Below are 21427 nucleotides of genomic sequence, written 5' to 3' on the forward strand. Positions count from 1 at the left end.
GAACCATTACTGTAAAACATTATAAAAAGCTTCACAGTGATTTAAATATTGGATTAGAAATATATATTTATAACATGTGAGTTACATTTATTTAGTTGGGTTTCTTTTAAGATATTGCAGAATATTTCTATTGTAGAGTCTGAACCTGCTTTTACTGAAGTCAGTGCAAAATTCACATTGGCCTCAGTGGGTGCAGAAGAAGGCTTTAATGAAACTAAATATTTCTTCAATGACTGAGGGCATGGGAAGGAAAAGAAAAGAATAAGGGGATTCAGAGAATAAAGGAAAGGATAACTAGGAAAAGGTGACAGAAAGTTCAACATCATGTTTAGCCAAGATGAGCAGGTGCATAGGGACTAGAGTCAGAGTCAGGGAAACCTGGGTTCTGTTCAAGGCTCTGCAACTGACTTGGGCAAGATATTTCATCTCTCTGTGCCTTAGTTTCTCCATCTGTAAAATAGGGATATTAATGCTTGCCCACGCCTGTAAAGCTGCTGAGGATCTACTGTTGAAATACACTATTTAAATGTTATTATTAATGCACAACTAAACTTCCTTCTCAAGAAAATGACTCTTTGGAAACCTAAAAAATTTAACCATTTTGGGGCAAATGACACACAATTTTTTTCATTCCTCTTTGGTCTTAGCAACAAGTTTCCTTATACACACAGAGACATAACACAGCCATTCTTTACAGACCAAACACAATAAGAGAACATTAACACTCCAGTAGGCAATAGTGGCTTTTTATTGCATTTTAACACTAAAAATGTAAATGGTTCTAAGACCACTGTGACTGTTGCTTCCTAAATGGCTGAATTATCTTAATTGTCTCAGAAGCAACAGTAAAAGTTTAAAAAAGGGGGAGGAGGGAGAGGAGAAATCGTAATGTTCTTTTTTTAGATCAGGGAAGTCATTTCAATCAACTGCAAAAGGAAATCAAAATGGAAGAGAGACGGGTGGCAGTGCTGTATGTCATGCATCATTTCAACCAAATTACATGCATAGCTACTATGCAGAATTGAGCATCAGATACTAATCTAATTGAATCAAGTGGTAGTTCCAAGTTAGCTCAGGATTTTAGTTGTGGTAGATTGCACTGCTGTGCACAAGGCTCACTTTTGGCAGGAGATTCTGTGTTCTTGCTCCACGGTTCAGCAGCCTGCGGTGTGTCAAAGAGGTAATATTCTCTAGACCCAGAGAGGGTGGGGGGAGAAGAGGATTCCAGCTGCATTTACTCACATAAGAACTCCCTGTTTACCAGTCTAGGAAACAGTAGTGGCATCTAGTTCAGAGGAAGCTTGCATCGTGCCAAGTTGGCATCGGCTATGAAGAAAAGGAAGTTACTGAAAAACCGGTCATTGGTCTGAAATGGAAAGAAGAACACCGAGATTCTGTCCCAGCTCACTGCAAGGTAGGGACCTAAACAATGTTCTTGTCTTAAAGTGGTGAGGTGGCAGGAAAGTTTAGCCTGAGAGAGTTGAGTAACTGCAGCCATGCCATCTCAGGCTGCCCTCTTGTTACAGTTTACAAACTAAGCAGGGTTGAGCCAGGTTGGTAGCTGCATGAGAAGAAAAAGCAAGATACTACAGGAAATGATGTTGGCAATTGAGTGCTCTTCTCTGTCAAGATCATGCTAGAGGACATCATGCTATTGCTGGTGCTGTCTTTTGGATGAAATATAAAACCAAGGTCCTGACTATATTCCTCGTCTTTAAAGATCCCATGCAGTTTTTGGAAGATTTGTGCCCCAAAGTCCTAGCTGAATTACAGTATGGAAATTACACTCTCTCTGCCTAAAATTCCCTACTGATTTAATTGTAAGTATCTTTTTTTCCCCCCTGTAGCCCCTAAATTGTTAGGTAGCATTCAAGTGCCATTATAATGGTTGCAGCTTGCCTCTCAATTTTGGTGTTTGGTGAAATGGACTATGTATCTATAGCATACAGCAAGCAACAATTATGTCAGTGTACATGAGCCCTAGGAAAGATGCTTCGTGAATCAATAAATAATTGTTAGGTTTCAACAGCTCTGATATCTTTGCTTTACTTATTCTCAGTCTACTTCTCACTTTCTTTGCAGCAAGCATGATATAACTACATTTAATTAAATAAAGAAAATAATACAAAACTAGAGACTGAAAATGTCACTGGTCCAAGGAGCAGAGCTTAATGAATTAATTTTTGGAGCAATGCCCAAATGGCACTTCGGTCAGAGGGACCGGTGACCATTTTGAGGCCCCATTTCTCATGAAACAAAAGGATCAGTTAAATTTTATATCCTGCTGCAACAAGAGAAATCTACCGCACTTCAGTGTGTTAGTCAAGACTTACGAGAGCTAGACAATATGCTGTACAGCTTCAGTGTGCTTGTAATCCCAGTTTTCAAATGGCGTTTAGAATATTAACTACTGTAGGAGTTCAGAACTTAAGCGCAGAGGATAGTGAGCTCCACAGAGCATGGAGCATGTCTTCATTGTATTTGTTCAGCCTATGACACACAGACCCATTGGTGGTGCATTACTCTGTGTCATGTACGATATCATTGGAAAACTACAAATTTGCTGATCATTACTATTCTTGCATGGTGTATTTACAGGGTGTGTATAAAGACTTATGAGTATGTGCTGAAATTATATTCTTAAAATGTGTTTGGCAAGCAGTGCATAAACCCAATCTGCTTTAGACAAAGGAATGTGTATTTGCTTGTCATCAAGCAGTGACAATGAAAGCACATTTACATAAAAGGTAAACAAAGACATCACACTTATTAGGGGGGAGATTGCCTCTTGAGGGGAAATCTGACCATCAAATGAAATTAGTTGAATCAACTGATTATATACAATATTATTGTATAATAGAAGTGTGTCAGGTCACGTCTTCTCTGAAAGCTAATGGCAACCTAGTGATTAATATCATTGTGATATGTATGTATTAACACTATATAAAAATATGGATACTTAATGTTATTTTGTTTTAAAGTCTGTGACCAAAACATACCGAGAAACTGATTCTCTCACAGATATCTACCTGTCTCCAATGAATTTAAGCAAGGTGTGACCCAAAACAATGGAAGCTCTATTTACATACAAATCAGCAAGTGGATGGAAAGTCTTCAGGAAAGGAAGAACAGTGTGAGGTCATCCTAAGTCTGGGGATAACACAGTGAGTTTGGAAAGACAATATAAGGAGAAGCAGAAGCCATCTTGGCATCCATCACTGGACAGACATAAAGGGGCTAGAGCTCTTGCAAGCAGAGCAATTAAGGGGGCTTGAATTAAGGGGGCTGAAGGTGCTGGGAACGAAAGATTGGGTAGAAATGTACCTTGAGCCAAGGCCTTAGCTTGCTGAGTTAAGTTTTACCCACTAAAAAGTATATTTTTATTCTTGTTTATTTGTAACCCTTTCTAACTTTATTCCTTCCACTTGGCATCACTTAACCTATATTATTTTGTTAATAAACTGGTTTTATTTTTAATCTAAACCAAACCAGTGCTGTATTTGAATGGAAGTAAGTGTTAACTCCAGATAATGTGGCAAACTGCTGTATGTTGTGTCTTTAAAGGAGCAAACAAACCTGATCATTCCTCTGAATGGTCCAGGAAATGGACCTTGCAGAGCACACAATTTGGGGAAAATATGGGGTTCCGGTGATCTTGTCAGGTGTAACCAAAGCTGGTGGAAACCAGAGTGGGGCTGTCGTATTATAGGAAGGTTTCTGGAGTCAAAGCATTGAACCAGGGCTGCATAGCACTCAAACACTTGGGATACTGCATGCTTGTCTGCTGGTTGTTGGTGTCTGAGCTGCGAGTCACAGCAACAGAGCAATTAAGGCACCCAGTGTTACAGGGAAGGTGATGACACAACCCCTCACTGGTGTGGATTGCACCCCAGAATGTGACACAGCCGCTAGAGGACACTGCATAAAGAAAAGTGATTGAGAATAAGTTAGCTAAAGAATTTAATTCTTAGCATAAATTATATGACATGCTTGTTCTAAGGTCATGTTAGACACAATCTGCATTTTTCCGATGCACTGGACCCAAACCTGGTATTAGGAAGAACAAATATTGGATCCCCAAGGTGAACAGTCACTCTATGTTTATTTTATGCAGGAGATAAAATGTCACTCCAGTGGTTGTTTGTATTCTGTATTTCTAAATATTCTTCCAGCTACCGGACTGAAGTTTCTGAATGATTCTTATTTTTCTGAGGCTCACACCCGCTTGTTGTCATCAGTACCATAGCAGCTAATGTAGATTAGTGTAGACAGAATCCAAATGATCAAGCCAGTGCTCAGGAACACCTCTGAGGAATTATTTAAAGAGATTCCTAGTCCTGATATTAGTCATCTTGCAAGATTGCTGGAACAGACATACGATTCTTTTAAAAGCTAACATATCCGTAACCATCTAGGGAATTGACAGTAAGCAGAACACAGCCACTCATGACAACAGCTGGATTCTTAATGCCTGCCACTTAAGATAAAGGAAATTTTCTTCTAGCTGTTGGCACTATAGCACTTGAGGTACACAGTTAATCTGTTCTGATTATATCCAGCAGAGGGCAGTGGCAAACACTGGAGCCAGGACATTGCAATCTATATTGTATACACATAGATTACCCTAACTTTTCCTAACAGGAATAGCAACAACATCCCATTAAATACGATATACAACCACACAGGAATGCAGGTCTTTTCTCGTACTCCACCTGTTGGCCAGAGTTAGAACCCTGCATCATCAACTTGGTGATTAAATTTTGCTTATTCATTGTGGCTAGTTCAGCTCCTGAACTCCACCAGGAAATGAGAAAGGTGGATCTGGAAACAGGAAACTAAGGTCAGAGATATCCTACAACAACCAGCACCACAGAAAAAGTTTAGGGTTAAGTTTATGTAATTAATTTCTGAAATAATAAAAAGACAAACTGTACGGAGGGGAAAAGTTTAACCTTCTACAACACATGTAGACTTTATTTGGAGCAAGATGAAAACACCAACTACTCATTTGATGAATAACGTTGGTAAACAGTTCTTGTTCTGTAGTTTGTTCAAAATAAATCTTCTGCAAGTAGTAACCAAAAGATAAATTTTATTAGTCTGATTGGACACAGAGGTCACATGGTATTATTTCACTTCCCAACTGGATAAGTGTAAATATTAGAATTAGGTTTCCAGTGTTAATATTTTGAGTACAAGCTCAAAATTCACATTCCACAATTCTACTCCAATATTAAGTTAAAAGGACCCAAATCTGGAAACACTGAAGTATGTACTCAAGTTCCATTGATTGACGCAGGTCTTAAGCATGTGATTAAGCCCTCTTCTGAAACAGGGCTGTTTTCCTGAACTGGAGTTAACATTGAGTTACAAGCAATAATGTTTTTATAATGTCCATAGAAAGAAAATTTTTAAAAAAGCATTAAAAAAAAGAGTCAAAACAACTTCATTAAAAAACTGTCTGAATATTTGTTGGAAAGTGTTTTGCAATTCACCTTTTTAAGTAGTACTGTATCCCATTGAAGCTACAGAGGCAATACAGACACCATGCAGAATGTAATTTGGTTGAACAGCAGTCAAGAATATTTCACTCAGCCATGGAAGTCAAGACTATTTCATACAATACATTTTCCCGATCAACCGATGAATAAATTATTTATGAATAAATTGGTTTATTATTCAGATTAATATTCATCATATACATTATTTGATATTTGTCATCAACTTGCAAATAAATTAACATATTGTCTCCATTATTTAACCAGCTCTAGAATTACCCAGGTAGATTGTGTCTAATTCATGGGCTAACAGCCTTCATCCTCATCAAACCTCCTTCCCCCCAAAAGAAGCCAAACTGGTGATATTTTGGTCCATATTTTTAGATGTGGCCACTGATTTTGGGTGCCCCAGCTGTCAAACTTTGAGTCTGATTTTCAGACAAGCTCCACACCTGCAGCTCCCAATGACTTCAAATAGAGTTATGGTTGCTGAGCCCTTACAAAAGATCAGTTCCTAGGTTTCTCAGACCGAGCATCCAAGAAATAGGATAACCAAAATCAGTGGTCACTTTTGAGCATTTTGGCCCTAATGATTTACTTCTCCTCTGAAAGTTGGTATCACTCAAGCAATACAGCACCCTCTAGCACCATGCTGAGGTATCAGTTCAACAATCCCAACAAAGAATGGCAACTACTGAATCACCGGCACAACCTCCTGCAGCCTCTAAATAGTTATTCTGAAATCTTCTATCCAAGCATAGAACCCACTTATGCTTGGTTGGCATGTGAAATCTTACGGATCACTGCAGAAGAGGATGAAGTACAGTCAAGGTATGGGACGTGTTCTTGCTAAGCTGGATGGACTAGTGGGAGGAAAGTAGTTAGAATGTGACATCCCAACATTGCCAATGTTTCCAGTGCACCTGGCATTTCAGGTACAAATCCTGCTCTGAGTTTCTTAGTAGCAACAACATATTTTTGTAATTAATTGTTTTTGTGGAGAGAGGAGGGAAAAGTTCACGCTTCCAACATTTTTTCTGCAACAAGCATCAACTACAGGTACCAAGAAGCATATGAAACTAATTACTTGGCATCTCAAGGTAGTTTAAAGACCTTCTGTGCAGTGCATATGAATGGTAAAACTGACAGATTGTTCACAATCGCCTTCCATAACTATTAATGTAAAAAATCAAAATTAATATCTCTGTTAAATTAAACCTGATGTGGTCTGAAATGCAAGCCAATCTGTTTTCAATTCTGCAATCACTCATTGCTCCAGTTTTATTAAATCTTAAGACAGAACAAGCTTAAAATGTATTAACTTTGTTAAACAAAGTCTGGTTTTATGACTCAAACGTCAGTCTTCACAGTTCAGTGAGTTCTTTTAAATGTTATACGACTCGCCTAGCTTACCTTGTCTGACAGCGATAGATCCTTTTAATTGATTTTTTCATTAGGTGGCCAAGTTTTTTAATATAAGGCAGGGTCCTCACTAAAACCCACTACCTTGCAGATTAGAATATGCTATCTGAGATTCTGCACGTTTGTTTCAGAATTATCTTTTACGGTGGGTGGGGCTTGACATCTTGCCATTTTCATATTCAGAACTTGAGAGATGTGCAACATGGCCCTCATGCAGATTTCATTCTGCCAGACATAACAAACAGGGCCACATACAGATCTGGCACAACTCATGCCTAGATCTTAACAGCGTCTAATTTATTGTACAGTCAACTGCCTGTTATATGCATTTTCTACCTGGGACCCAAGACACAGTAAATAACCTCCTGCTCCTCTCCAGCTCTTTCCTCTGCTCTTATCGTTCTTGCTCTGTGTATTCTCCTATCATGTTTTTGTGCACAAATGGAGGCTGAAGATATTTAGGAGGTGGTGTTTTTTTTAGTTTCTCTCATGGCATTTGCTGCCACCTTTGTGTCATCCCAGCTGGTTCAATATGACTAGCTAATGCAAAAAAAAGGGGAAAAGTGCAATTTTACATTCCCATTAAGAATATAAATAAGTAAATGTATTGGAGAACATATTAGGGTTCAGTTAGATCTCTAAGAGATTGAAAAGGGCCTCCAAACCAAGTACTCTCTAGAGACTTCTGAACATAAGTTTCATTTCACCCATACCTGGAACTACCAGAACTTCAGAGGCACTGTGGTGCTACAGAGAAATTTTAGCTCAGGTGCCCCCATGCTTCCATTCTCTTCTATGGGTCAGGCTCTGCAATCACATCTCCCCTAATGTACCACAGCAGTTGAACTGGGAAATACGTATCCAACCAGTGAGCCCAGTCAAAGAAGAAAAAGCAGACATGAGGCACCCTCTACCTTTCAGGAGAGTTGGGGCCAGACCCACCTGTGACAGATTTAATTAGTTTCCTCCCAGCCTCAGGGGGGTAGGGCTAAGGGGATCAGCAAACTGTTTAATGGACACACAGGCCTTATAAAAACGTTGAGAGTGCATAGTCTGGAGCAGAACCACAATGAGTGAGCAGGCTCCTGTGAAAGGCCCTGGGCTTGTATTTGCAGGATGCTCAGTACCCAATGCCCCATAATGAGTGGGGAAAGACAAAAGGAACAGAGACCAGCAGAGACTGAGAACAGTATTCCAGGGAAGTAGTCTGGGTGCTCTATCCCAGAGCTAGAAAGATTCTCAAAGATAGCCCAGAAAGGAGCTGGGAACAAGGTCCCGAGGATAGGCAGAGAGAAGTTCCAAAAGGCAAAGGAAACTTTTGGTTGCTGGGACCCTTTAGTTGGGCTTTTGATACCCCAGAAGGCGTTAAGTAAGTTTGAGACTTGGCCATAGGGCTAAATCACATCAGCAGAACAGACCAATGTCTGAAGATCCACCCCCAAAGGAAAATAAAGCAATGAGTGCCACTGCTTGGCTGGCAAGGGCGTTGATGACCCCATGACAATTGGATATGAGAAGTGAGATCACAAGACCTCCTTCCAGAAAGGAGGAATTATGGGGCAGGGAGGTTCGGATTCTTTCTTCAGTTGGGGAACATCTAACTGACCCTGAATTAAAACATTTTGATTCAGTTATACAAACCCAGAAGTTTCAATTCACATTGACCCTATCCCAAACTAAAAATTCATTTTGATTTTCCCTGGTGGAAAAATGAATTCATTTCTGCAAAAATTTTGCAGAAACCACATATTTTATAGATCTTTTTCTAATATTACAGTGTAGATTTTCCAATGTAGTCTACAAATGGAGTACGCAATATAGCCCACTGAAACTCTTGGCTAAAAAAGGCCTATATTCCTACATCAGTGGGTTGTTTGCCCATTAATGGCTAGAAGGCCTGGGGCTAGCCAACACTCATTACTAAAGGATGCACACCTGTGGGAGACAAGCCGATTCCCTATAAAGAGCAGCAGGTGAGTGCAGTACACTGGGGATGCTCAGGAAACAGAGGGTGTGAAAAACAAGTCCTTGAAGAGACTTTGAACTGTGCCCAGCTTTGGCAAAGGTCACTAGGAAACCCCCAACTAAAGGGACAGAAACATTGTACTGGGTTGGGGACTGGAGGGCCAATGTATGCATGAAGAGTGAATAAACTGCAGATGGGGAATGTTTTAATTTTCTTTGGACTGTCTTGACTGTATTTAAGGAACCCTTGTTAAGGATACAACCAGGAGGCTGGTGGTCTGCCTTTTATAAGCCTATCAAAAGCCAAGAATTATAGAACAAATTAGCAGGCAATGCATATTATTTCATAGTCACCTTTATTTCTAGTAATTACATTATTTCAATGAAAAATAAAAGGCATCACTTGTGTAAGGATCCACTTGAATCATAATGTTTAATGAGGAGGAGGAGGGACAGAGTCATGTTGGTGTTACAGATTTGCTTTTAACAGCTTTTTATTAATGTATAGTGCTATATTTGCCTTAACCCATTGGGAACTGAGCAGACTTTCCAAATGTGTGTGGGGGAGGGAATAGAGGCTCCACAGAAACTCTACAGCCTTTGCTTTTTTTTTTCCTCCCCATCCTAACAGGCTACGGCTGGAGAGAAAACTTGGCTATCTGCCCCATGTATTGAGCACACTACAGATGGCTCTTAGTCCTCTGCTAACCAGATTAGCTTTTCCCAAGTCATTTGCCTTTAACCTTCAAAACATTCCTCTCCTTGTCTCCATTGTCAAAGCTCTCTGCTGATTAAAAGTCATTTCCAAAGAGTAACCGTCAATTGATAAAGTGGTCCACAGTGGTCATGGCTTGGATCTACCCAAACCAGATGGAGCTGGTAAAAAGAGAGGTGGACCCCAAGGGAAAGTATGGCAGATTCTGACCTTTGCACAGAAGGCAATAAATCAAGCATTAGACAAATTGAGGCATATTGAGATTGGGCTGCTTAACAGATAATCCATTGGCCTTTTAGTCTCCTGGTCTCTTCTCTTCATTTGTTTTACTGCATTGAACAATATTGTACATCCAAAAGGAGAGGGGGGCAGATTTCAGCATGAGGGGTAGATTCACTGATGGATCGTTAGCTGGGATGCTGAAGTTATTGCCCCTTTTACTTTCCTCTTGTGAGATATTTTTTATACACTGGTTAACTGCTGAAAATAGACAGATGGAAACTCAGCATACTGTTTCCTGTGAAGGAACACACCTCCCCAACTGTGCAGTGTTCTTTTTCTGGATCGTGGTATCAGCCACACTAAGGTATCTGTCCAAGTCCTGGTAGGAAGTTAATTAGTTTTGTTGTTCAAAAGGGAAGAATCATATCCACTGAACCATATGGTAAATGTACAGTATGAATCTAAATTAGCCACAGCATTTTACTCATCTCCCCCTACCAGGGTGACTACCTCAGTCACGGCACACAGATATGTTAGTGGACTGTGTCTGAATCTCTTATTTATAAAGGAAATCACAGCTTCTAGAAATAAGGTACATTTTTTAAAAACAGTAAGCGTGATTACCCATTGAAACAAACTACCAAGTGAAGCGATGTCTCTTCTATCACTTGAAGTCTTCAAATCAAGACTGCATGCCTTTCTGGAAGATATGCTTTAGCTAAACATAAGTTATTGGGCTCAAGGGTAACAAGGTATAATGTAATGGCTTGTGATATGCAAGAGGTCAGACTAGATGATCCAGTCATCCATCTGATCTTAAACTCTATGAATCTATTGAACCAATTGGAGCAAAGATAGAATCTTAACCCACTTAAGCGGCAATTAATTATTATATGAGTGCATGTTCATAGTGAATGACAGTTTAGGAAAAAGTAGCTTGATTTGAACAGTTTGACATTGACTGTTACAGTCTTTAGATAAAGTGTTTCCATCTTTCACAGAAAAAGTGGGCCAATGCCAGTGTTCTTGCATGTCTTGGAAACAGCAGGTTCCAGAGACCTAATATACAGTTGAATGATCTACATTTTTGCAACTTTGAGCAAGCTGCCTCCAACACGTCTCCATCCTTGAGAAATCTTCAAGCCATAGCTTTTAGTTTCCTAAGCCTTTCCAAGTAGGTGAACCCATCCAGTGACTAAATGAGGATTGCTGTGTTTACTCAACCATCACAACTATCTAGCAGCAACAGGGCTTATCGTTACCCCAAACACTCCATCTGTGCTACTCGGCTAGAAATAACAGAATGGAAAATATGTTAAATAAATTTGGGTAATGAATAAAGATCAGGGATTTTTTTTAAATGATTGCTTTTTGTGGTTCTAATATTCATCCTGCATCAGAAAGCTATTAGGCAGGGCTACATTACTGTTGGTTTTACATATGACAGCCCCCATATTCCCAGCTATATTCAGATCACCTAAAACAGACAATTACATTTATGAGTTAAAACCCTGGCAGTTAGAAAATTGGCAATTTCCAGCCTGCCAACCAAATCACTGCTTAAGAAGGTGCCCTTAAAAAGATTTGTTTATATCACATTTATCTGATCATACAGATACAATGACATTTGTGATCCTCTCCTAAATATATGGAATAGTGCAAATCGTAGTAAAAATGGAAACTGGCAAGTGTTTTAAGGGTGTTCACTTTGGCCCTGATTCTTGAAAGTACTTAAGACTCTGCTTAACTTCAGCATGAGTAGTCCTATTCATTTCAGTCAAACTACTCACATGATTACATTTAAGAGTATGCTTAAATACTTTGCTGAATTGGGGCATGCGTATAGATACAGAAGCACAAAAGAGAAATGTAGTCTCCAACAAATTAATTTGCAACCGATAAAGCCCTGCTATATGTCTACAACTCAGAATATTCATACAAACACAATTTAATCCTAACCTGAGGGTCAGAAAGCAATTGAATTTACTGTAATAAATACTATCCAGAAATACAAACATTTGTCCAAGCATCTACAAAAAGTACATACTAGAGCTGGTCAGGAATTTTTTGACCAAATGTTTTGTCAGAAAATGCCAATTCATAGAAACATATCTGTTTCTATGAAATTTTCTTACTTCTAGGATAATATTTAAGATTGAGACAGATGACCTACCTGCCACAGAATAGCCTAGTCATCAGGGCACTCAGGTAGGATGCAGGAAACCAGGTTCAATTTGAAGCTCTGACACATTTTGAGCAGGTTCAAGCTTTCCTGTTGGAACTGTTCTATTTTGTATAAATACATATTAATTCAGAGAGAGAGAGAGAGAGAGAGAGAGAGAGAGAAGACTGACTCTTTAGGCTAGTGATCAGAGCAGTTATCTGGAGGTGGGAAACCTAGGTTAAAGTCCCTTTTCTGAATCAGGAAGGCAAATAACCTCCACAACTACTGGCCAATTAAACATCTTCTCTGCACTAAGATTTACTTAACAAAATATAGTGAAACAACAAGGGAAACAACAAGTTTCCCTAAAGGTTATTGTCAAGTGCCTTCCTACAAACAGTAATGATTAAATTCTACACCAAAGCAGAATCAAACATGACTAGAATAGAATGGGACTGAAGTGGCAAAGTTTATAGAGATGGATAAATATGGCATAGATCTCTATGCTTACCATACTCCTGCTACAGATTTTACCCCTATAACCACCATTTAGGTCTAGTAGTCACTGCAAAAAAAATTCAGTCAGGGTTTACATAGAAAACCACATTGCGATTCTGCAGAATTTATCATGTATTCCTCTGGGACCAGGCCACTGTGTGAATTCCATCAGCAGCTTTCTTCTTTGATTGCTTTTCCATCCCATTATCTTAATATACTGCACAGCTCTTTAGTGTCACTTTTTAGATACACTCACTAATGAATTGTGCTGCCTTTCTAGACAACAGGAAGTGGGAGACTCTGAGGTCGGTCAGATTCCATTATGCCACTACCTAGTATACTAACAATGAATTTGGCCAGAAAAGAAGATTGCTAATTACTACTATTGAGTTTGAAAATGTTTTCAGTGCAGACAAAACCCAGACTGTTGCAACTTATAAGCATTATAATCTGACCACTTCTTGTTATTGTTTCTTCTTCTTCAGTAATATGCTTCACAAGTACTAAAGTATTTTACATATAGTAATATAAATTGTGCACAGAGCTAGCAGGCACCAGATATAGAGCTATATCATCACTGGTAGAAGTATCTGACAGGAAGCTCACATGACAATGTGCCACTGTGTCATTTTGTGGTGATGGAATGCAGCATGGGGAAGGCAAAAGGAACAAGAGAAGGTGTTACTTTGAGACAAAGTTCATGTCTCCCAGAAAGGTTCATGATCAACCAAACAAAAGTAGCACTGTTGTTGTAGGACAGTAGCAGTCAAACAGTCACCACTATCAGCCTCTGTAGCAGATGACTGGTGGATAGGTAATGTAATGCTGATTTGTTTTTTAAAAAAAAAGGCTCCAGAGTTGATCCTGACAATTAAAGGCCAGTATTCCTAATTTCAGTACGAGGCAAACTGGTTGAAGCTATAGAAAACAACAGAATTATCAGACACATAGAGGAACATGATTTGTTGGGGGAAGAGTCAACATGGCTTTTGTAAAGGAAATTCATGCCTCATCAATCTATGAGAATTCTTTGAGGGGGTTAAACACTAACCCAGGAACCTATCCTTGCAACAAAGCCCATTGGTAACTCTGTCCACATACCTATTCAGGGGACACCATCATAGGACCTCATCACATCAGCCACACTATCAGAGGCTCATTGTGATATATGCCATCATGTGCCAGGAATGCCCCTCTGCCATGTACATTGGCCAAACCGGACAGTCTCTATGTAAAAGAATAAATGGACACAAATCACACGTCAAGAATTACAACATTCAAAAACCAGTCGGAGAACACTTCAATCTCCCTGGTCACTCAATTACAGACCTAAAAGACGCAATACTACACAAAAAAACTTCAAAAACAGATTCCAATGAGAAACTGCTGAATTGGAATTAATTTGCAAACTAGACACCATTAAATTAGGCTTGAATAAACACTGGGAGTGGATGGGTCATTACACAAAGTAAAACTATTTCTCCATGCTTATTTTTTTCCCTCTACTATTACTCAAACACCTATGTATGATGTGTTTGTATGTCAACTGTTGGAAATGGGCCATCCTGATTATCACTACAAAAGTTTTTTTTCTCCTGCTGATAATAGCTCACCTTAACTGATTACTCTTGGTATGGCAACACCCATATTTTTCATGTTCTCTGTGTATATATGTATCTTCCTACTGTATTTTCCACTGAATACATCCGATGAAGTGGGTATTAGCCCAGGAAAGCTTATGCTCAAATAAATTGCTTAGTCCCTAATGTGCCACAAGTACTCCTCGTTCTTTTTGCTGATACAGACTAACACGGCTACCACTCTGAAACCTGTCACCCTATTACTGTTACTCCAGTTTACAAGGTCATCCAGATCTTCCTGTAGGATATCCCAGTCCTTCTCTGTATTGGCAATACCTCCCAGTTTTGTGTCATCCGCAAACTTTATTAGCACATTCCCGCTTTCTGTGTCAAGGTCAGTAATAAAAAGATTTTAAAATTGATCCCTGAGGAACTCCACTAGTAACCTCCTTCCAGCCTGACAGTTCACCTTTCAGTGTGACCCGTTGTAGTCTCCCCTTTAACCAGTTCCTTATCCACCTTTCAATTTTCATGTTGATCCCCATCTTTTCCAATTTAGCTAATAATTTCCCATGTGGAACCATATCAAATGCCTTACTGAAATCGAGGTAAATTAGAGCCACTGCATTTCCTTTGTCTAAAAAATCTGTTACCTTCTCAAAGAAAGAGATCAGGTTGGTTTGACGTGATCTACCTTTTGTAAAACCATGTTGTATTTTGTCCCATTTACCATTGACCTCAATGTCCTTAGCTACTTTCTCCTTCAGAAAGCCTTTGCCATGGTTCCTCACCAAAGGTTCTTAAGCAAACTAAGCAGTCATGGAATAAAAGGGAAGGGTCCTCTCATAGATCCGTAACTGGTTAAAGATCACAAACAAAGTGTAGGACTAAGTGGTCAGTTTTCAGAATGGAAAGAGGTAAATAGCAGTGTCACCCAAAGATCTGTACTGGGACCAGTGCTATTCAACATATTCGTAAATGATCTGGAAAAATAAGTAAACAGTGAGGTGGCAGAGTTTTCAGATTATACAAAGTTACTCAAGATAGTTAAGTCCAAAGCAGACTATAAAGAGTTACAAAGTGTAACACAAAACTAGGTGACTGAGCAACAACATGGCAGATAAAATTCAATGTTGATTAATGCAAACTAATGCATACTGGAAAACATTCCTAACTATACACATACAAAATGATGGGGTCTAAATTAACTGCTACCACTCAAGAAAGATCTTGGAGTCATTGGAGGGAGAAAACGCCTGCTCAATGTGCAGCAACAGTCAAAAAAGCTAATGTTAGGAGCCATTAGAAAAGGGATAGATAAAAAGACAAAATATCATAATGACACTATATAAATCCATGGTACACCCATGCTTGAATATCATGTGCAGTTCTGGTCTTCCCATCTCAAAAAAAGATATATTAGAATCAGAAAAACGTACAGAGAAGGGCAACAAAAATTATTAGGGGCATGGAACACCTTCCATATGAGGAGAGATTAAAAAGATTAGGGCTGTTCAGGTTAGAAAAGAAACAGTTAAGGGGTGATATGATAGAGATCTATAAAATCATGAATAGTGTGAAGTGAATAAGAAACTGTTATTTACTCCTTCATGTAACACAAGAACTAGGAGTTACCCAATGAAATTAATAGGCAGCAGTTTTAAAACAAATATAAGGAAGTATTTCTTAACACAACACACAGTCAATCTGTGGAACTTGTGGCCAGTGGATGTTGTCAAGGCCAAAAGTATAACTGGATTAAAAAAAGAATCAGATAAATGCATGAAGGATGGGCTCATCAATGACTATTAGCCAAGATGGTCTGGTATGCAACTCCAGGCTCTGAGTGTCCCTAAGCCTCTGATTGCGAGAAGCTGGGAGTGGATGACAGGGGATGGATCACTCAACATAATACCCTGCTCGCTCCCAGTGAAGCATCTGGCATAGGCCACTGTTGGAAGGCAGGATACTGGACTAGATGGACCATTGGTCTGACCCAGTATAGCCATTCTTATGTTCTGTACGGTATAATGAGAGATGATCAAAACTTTTTTGATGAACTTTTTTACAGCTAAAAATGCAGTTTTATCAACACTGAAATGTTTTGTGCAAGTATATTTGTCATGATGAAAATTATATCAGTTTTCTCAGGTCCAGAATGGAATTTAGAGACCAACTGCCACATGAAAAGAGCTAATAGTCTGGTGATCAGGGTACTCACCTAGGAGGTCTGGGTTCAAGATCCTTCTCTGAATCACACAGAGCACAAACTTGAATTAGGGCCTCCCACTTTCCAGATAAGTGCCCTTCCCACCAGACTATTGGCTATTCTGGAAAAGAGGTGTCTGTCTCTCTCATGTATTTTTGGCAAAAGGAAAATAATAATAATCAAAAGTCTTGATTTTGTGCTGGATCACAACAAAAAAAATTTCAAATCTCTATATTTTTCACAAAATGGAATTGTTTCTTTCTGGCCAGCTGTATTATATATGACAACACTGAGGATCAGATCCTCAGCTGATGTAAATTGGCTTAGCTCCACTGAAGTCAAGGAAGCTATGCCAGTTTATACCAGTGGAGGCTCTGGTCCTAAGAGGGGAAATTTTGTTTCATGTAAAATAAATTCAAAACATGAGGTTCTGGGGATCCTTGTCCTATGGAAGTTTGAAACCCTAGGTGCAATATCCTGAATTGTGAGAGATTTTATGACATTTCTAAAGGGAGAGTGTATACACAAACAAAAAAAATCAAGTGTTTCTTTCATGTTCATCTTGAATTCTGTAGCAGAATGACTCACCAGTAGCAAATTATGTTCTTTTAAACTATCAACAGACACTCACTAAAAACAGAAACCACAAGCCCGCAAACACCCTTGCATGTTTCCCCATCATGAACAGAGTGAAAGATACAAAACCAAAAGGTATAGCATTGTGCTATCAAAGGGAAAGAGGTGTTAGCCTAGTTATGGAACACAATAAAGGACTCATCTACATTATACATTACAAATATGTTTCAATGATGCCACATTGTAATACAATACCCCTCGCTTTGATGTATTTGTACAGCAGACAGGCCCAAAGGGAGCAGTCAGGACAAGAGGGGAGGCATGGATGAAATGCAGGGAGAAAAGGAAGGTATAGGAGGGGAATAAGGACAGAACTCAGTAGGAAATTTGAATGTCATGGGCATGGGGGGAAAAGACAGGGAATTAGAGTAAAGACAGAAGGAAAAATTGGACATGGTCAGAGCCGTGGAAAACAAACATGAACTTTACAGATGTCTATTAGATCAGAGAAGGTTGGACAGCAGGAGATGGCATCCAATGAAAAAGCCTAGGAATATAAGATCTAGTTTTAAAAGCAATAAGATATCTCAGTTCATCAGATTAAGACAACTGCGACAACTTCAGGTAGGAAATGTTTGGGATGCTTTGGTTTTGCAGGTTGCAAGTAGAGCTGGTTGGAAATTTCCTCTGTGGCATCAGAAAATGGTGGTCCATTGAACCTGAAATTTCACATGAAAGTGAGTTAGGCTTGAAACACTTTCTGTTAGAAATTTCTGTTTTCTGTTAGAAATCTTCCTGATTCCCTGCCAGCTCGACTAGTGGGCTGTTGGGGAGCCCTGCCATATGGCCTGCCCTGGAGCCCGGGAGCCTGGGTTTCTAGGGTTGACAGCTCCGGCATAGCCTAAGGTCAGTGACCCCATGCTTCTAGGGTCCATGGCTCTGGGGCAACCCTGGGAGAACAACTCTCACTAGAATGCTGAGTCTAGGCTCTCAATTCCACAGCAGGGATCCTGGAAATAACAATAATATGTAACTCATATACAACATTTTTCAGGCAGTAGATCTCAAAGCTATTCACTGTCTTTTTCCTCACAGTACCCTAGGAGGTAAATATCATCCCCATTTTGCTGATAGGCAACTGAGGCACAAAGAGGCTAAATGAATTGCCCATGGTCATACAGGAATTGCCCATGGTCATACATACTGGCAGAGCAGGGGATTGAATGTTAGTCTCCCAAGTCCTATGCTAGTGCCCCAAACTGCTGGACCATCCTTCCTCTTGGGAAATGTCAATTTCATACAGCAGCTGCTGGTACCAGGGACCACGTGCCAGTGTTTCTAAAACAATTTTTTTGGAGGGTGGAGGGCGCAGAGATTTCTGGTGCGTGCGAATTTTTGAAAAAAACTGGTTTTGTTCCAAATCAGAATGAAACCAAATTTCAAGATGCCAAAACTTCTTGCAAACCAGAAATCCTGAGTTTCAGCCCGCTCTAATTGTGACAGTTATGCTCCTTTACAGTGCTATATAAATCATGAAAACCATAATGTCTAGCATTCTAACTTTATGTATGTATGTTGAATAGCAGCTTATTCCAGGAGTAGTGTTGGAAGGTTTATTTTAAAAAACCAAAACAGCTATTTAAAAAAAAATTCTATTGGTGTTAGGGTTGTGAAAGCTTATTTATACAATAACTGACTTTGGTGTCAAATTCCACCTGAAAGCAGGTCTTTGAAAGGAGATTGGAGGAAGGACTGGTGATAAATAGGGATCAACACTCCATAAAGTATGAGATGAATCAAAGCTGAACACGTTATTGCTGCTTAACAGCACCAACATCATCAATGGAGTCGTGCACAAAGAATGGGAAATTCAAGGAAAAATCCACCTAAAAAGGTACCAGTGTAAACTGATTTCAAAAGATATTTAGGTTATAATAGCAATAATGATCCTAACAGTACATTTCATGGGGTTTAATGAGTCATTGTGCATAGTTAATGGCCCAAAACTTTGCCATAAGCCATCTACTCATCCCATTAAAACCCAGGAAACACCCTCCCTGCACCTTTGTCATTAGTGTTCCAATAGCCAGCAGCAAATAAGCTTTTGAGGTTTGCTCTTAACATTCAGCTACGTCAGCTAAATGCCCTTCAAGGGGCCATGAAGCCCCCAAACAGGTGCTGGATGGGCAATATGTGTGGAAGCCCATCTATCAAATAGATTGTGATACGGGCAGTCTCTCTAGGTAGAGGAAGTCCTTGTACGAAATAAAACAGAGAGCTTCACAGTGACACAACTAAATGGATTACAAAAATGAATAAATAAAATTAGTAACATCTCTTAATATTAGTGACAGGTCCAAGCCAAAAATCTGATTCCTAACACCACTGATTTTTTGGGTAAAGTCACATAGGAACTGCCATACTGAAGCAGATCCAGCATCCATCGTCTCTTGCAGTGACCAGAACTAAATGCTTTAGGAGGTAGGTGTTAGAACCCCAAAGGAGGCAGATATGGGATAATCTGCTCCACTAAAGCTTAGAGACATGTCTCTAAACTTTGAAACTGGGGGTCTAGCTCTTCCAAATATATGACTGGCTTGGATTTAAACTAGCCAGAGGTTCCGTGGTCCTTGCCCCAGTGAGATCTACATGGCTGGAACATGGGAGTGACAGAGCAAAGGATTCCAAGCAGGAGTTGAGTCAAGTTATGTACACCATGAGGTACATAATCTTGGTTTTAACATTCTGATGTTTCTTCAAACCACATTTTTTTAAGTCTACAAAAGCTGTGCTGGAAGTTTGAGAATTTCAAAGCCACCTAAAGAATTCAGACACCCCTTTGCCATTTTAGACATCCAAAATAAAACTGAATGGAAATAAGGCTCAACTCAGGGGTGAAATTTAAAGGCCTGTGATATATGGGAGGTCTGACTAGATGAAGTAATAGTCCCTTATGGCTCTAAACTCTGTAAAACTATGAAAGACGGCTTTCAAAATTTCAGCTGAAATCTCCCAAGAACAGGTTATCTTAGAAGACTGACTACTACAGGGGAAATAGCACAAAACAAAAATGACACTTAATCAGCCTCTTTTTGTGCTATTTTTCACTTCTCATTCCTGAAACAACATCTGCAAATGCACACACAAAGTGTACTAACTCTTTTGTTAAGATGGAAAGGCTATCCAGTGGGTATTTTGATAAATCAATTTGACTTGGTTATTTTAGACAAACATTTCTTTTTCCACCCAGGTATGGGCAAACCAATTAGATGCTGCAGACACTAAACCTTTCTTGGCTTCACAACCAAGAACCTGGTTTGGCCACACCAGATGTGGTTTGAATTTTAGTCTTTCTACAGTTTTATAGCCAGCATGACCAAGAATTAAAATTCTACCATTGGATTAGGTTCCTTCAGCTAGAAAGTCAAAATTGTGTGAATTAATATTCAACAAGGGCTTCTAACAGACCTCAATCGTAATGAGCAGATGTTCTGGAGACATGTTACAGTAAGCACTGTATATGCATAAATACTATTGTCAATGCAACCCTTCTTTAGAGAGTTGTTCTATGAGGCACCTGAAGCCAGCTGAATGAGGGAGATGCGGAAAATATTTTAAAGCAACCGGAAAGGTCCTTCAAAAGGCTAAAAACAAGGGCTTTGGTAATTTACTTTAGGCATTTCTTTAATACTCCATGATGTACAATCTAAATACCCTGCAGTATTTAAAATACATACTTCAACTCTGGACAACAGCACTTTGATCTCCCCTCATTTAAAACAGATTCTTGCCACGATAGTATTCCTGTCAGGGGACCAGGTTGAAGAAGGAGTGAGGCCTAGTGGTCAGAGCAAGAGTCTGGCCTAGTGGCTGGAGTCCAAACGCCAGAGCCAAGAGTCGAGACAGGGTCAAAACCAAGAACCAGAACCAACAGTCAGAGCTGAAGTCACTGCTTGAATGTTACAGCTAAGGGTCAAGACAGAGTTGGAGTCAGGAATCATAACAAAGGGTCAGAACCAGATTACTAGGAGCCGGGGAAGGCAGGAACAGGGTTGGTTCTGAGGCAGGAGCAAGGCTGGAGCAGGACTAGAACAAGACTGAGTGCAGGGCAGGAGCTAGACTGGAGCCATGGAGGAGTAAATCAGGAGCGGGGCTTGGCAAGAGATGAGCACAGGGAGGCAGAGAGTCCATGGTCGTGTGCACTGAGCAGCCAGCGAGCTACTGCTGCTGTTGGGCTTAAAAGCCAGTCTGCTGGTTTCGTCAGCCAAGCAGGCAGGGTGCTATGTCAGGCAGCCTTGCTGACTTGTGTTGGTGTCAGGACTACCGAGACAATACAGATGCAGGGTCTGAGTCCTGACAGTTCCCGGTAGTTACATGTGCATACATAAAATCCTTTTGGAATTATTTTCCATTCACAGAATATGCTTCCAATGCACTTACAGTACTGTGAAAGGTCAGCTCACTACCTGACGCCTTCTCATCACCAGACATGGTATGGCAGCTCTCACTCTCTAAGAAGTTTTATCCCATAAAGTATTATCCCATTTGACAGGTCAATAAAGGGACCCACTGCAGGTG

General features: G+C 39.8%; 1 protein-coding gene and 1 long non-coding RNA gene across 3 annotated transcripts in view; one reads left to right on the top strand and one right to left on the bottom strand.

Moving 5' to 3' along the window:
* LRRC4C (leucine rich repeat containing 4C) overlaps positions 1-21427 on the bottom strand; it is an 860187-nt gene that overhangs the window by 683239 nt on the left and 155521 nt on the right. The window lies entirely within an intron of this gene.
* LOC141989058 (uncharacterized) lies at positions 970-3299 on the top strand. The gene is made up of 3 exons (XR_012639900.1): positions 970-1180; positions 1265-1414; positions 3022-3299. It is a non-coding gene; the product is annotated as an uncharacterized LOC141989058 (long non-coding RNA).

The sequence above is a fragment of the Natator depressus genome, chromosome 6 (assembly GCF_965152275.1).
Source record: "Natator depressus isolate rNatDep1 chromosome 6, rNatDep2.hap1, whole genome shotgun sequence".
Lineage (NCBI taxonomy): Eukaryota > Metazoa > Chordata > Testudines > Cheloniidae > Natator > Natator depressus.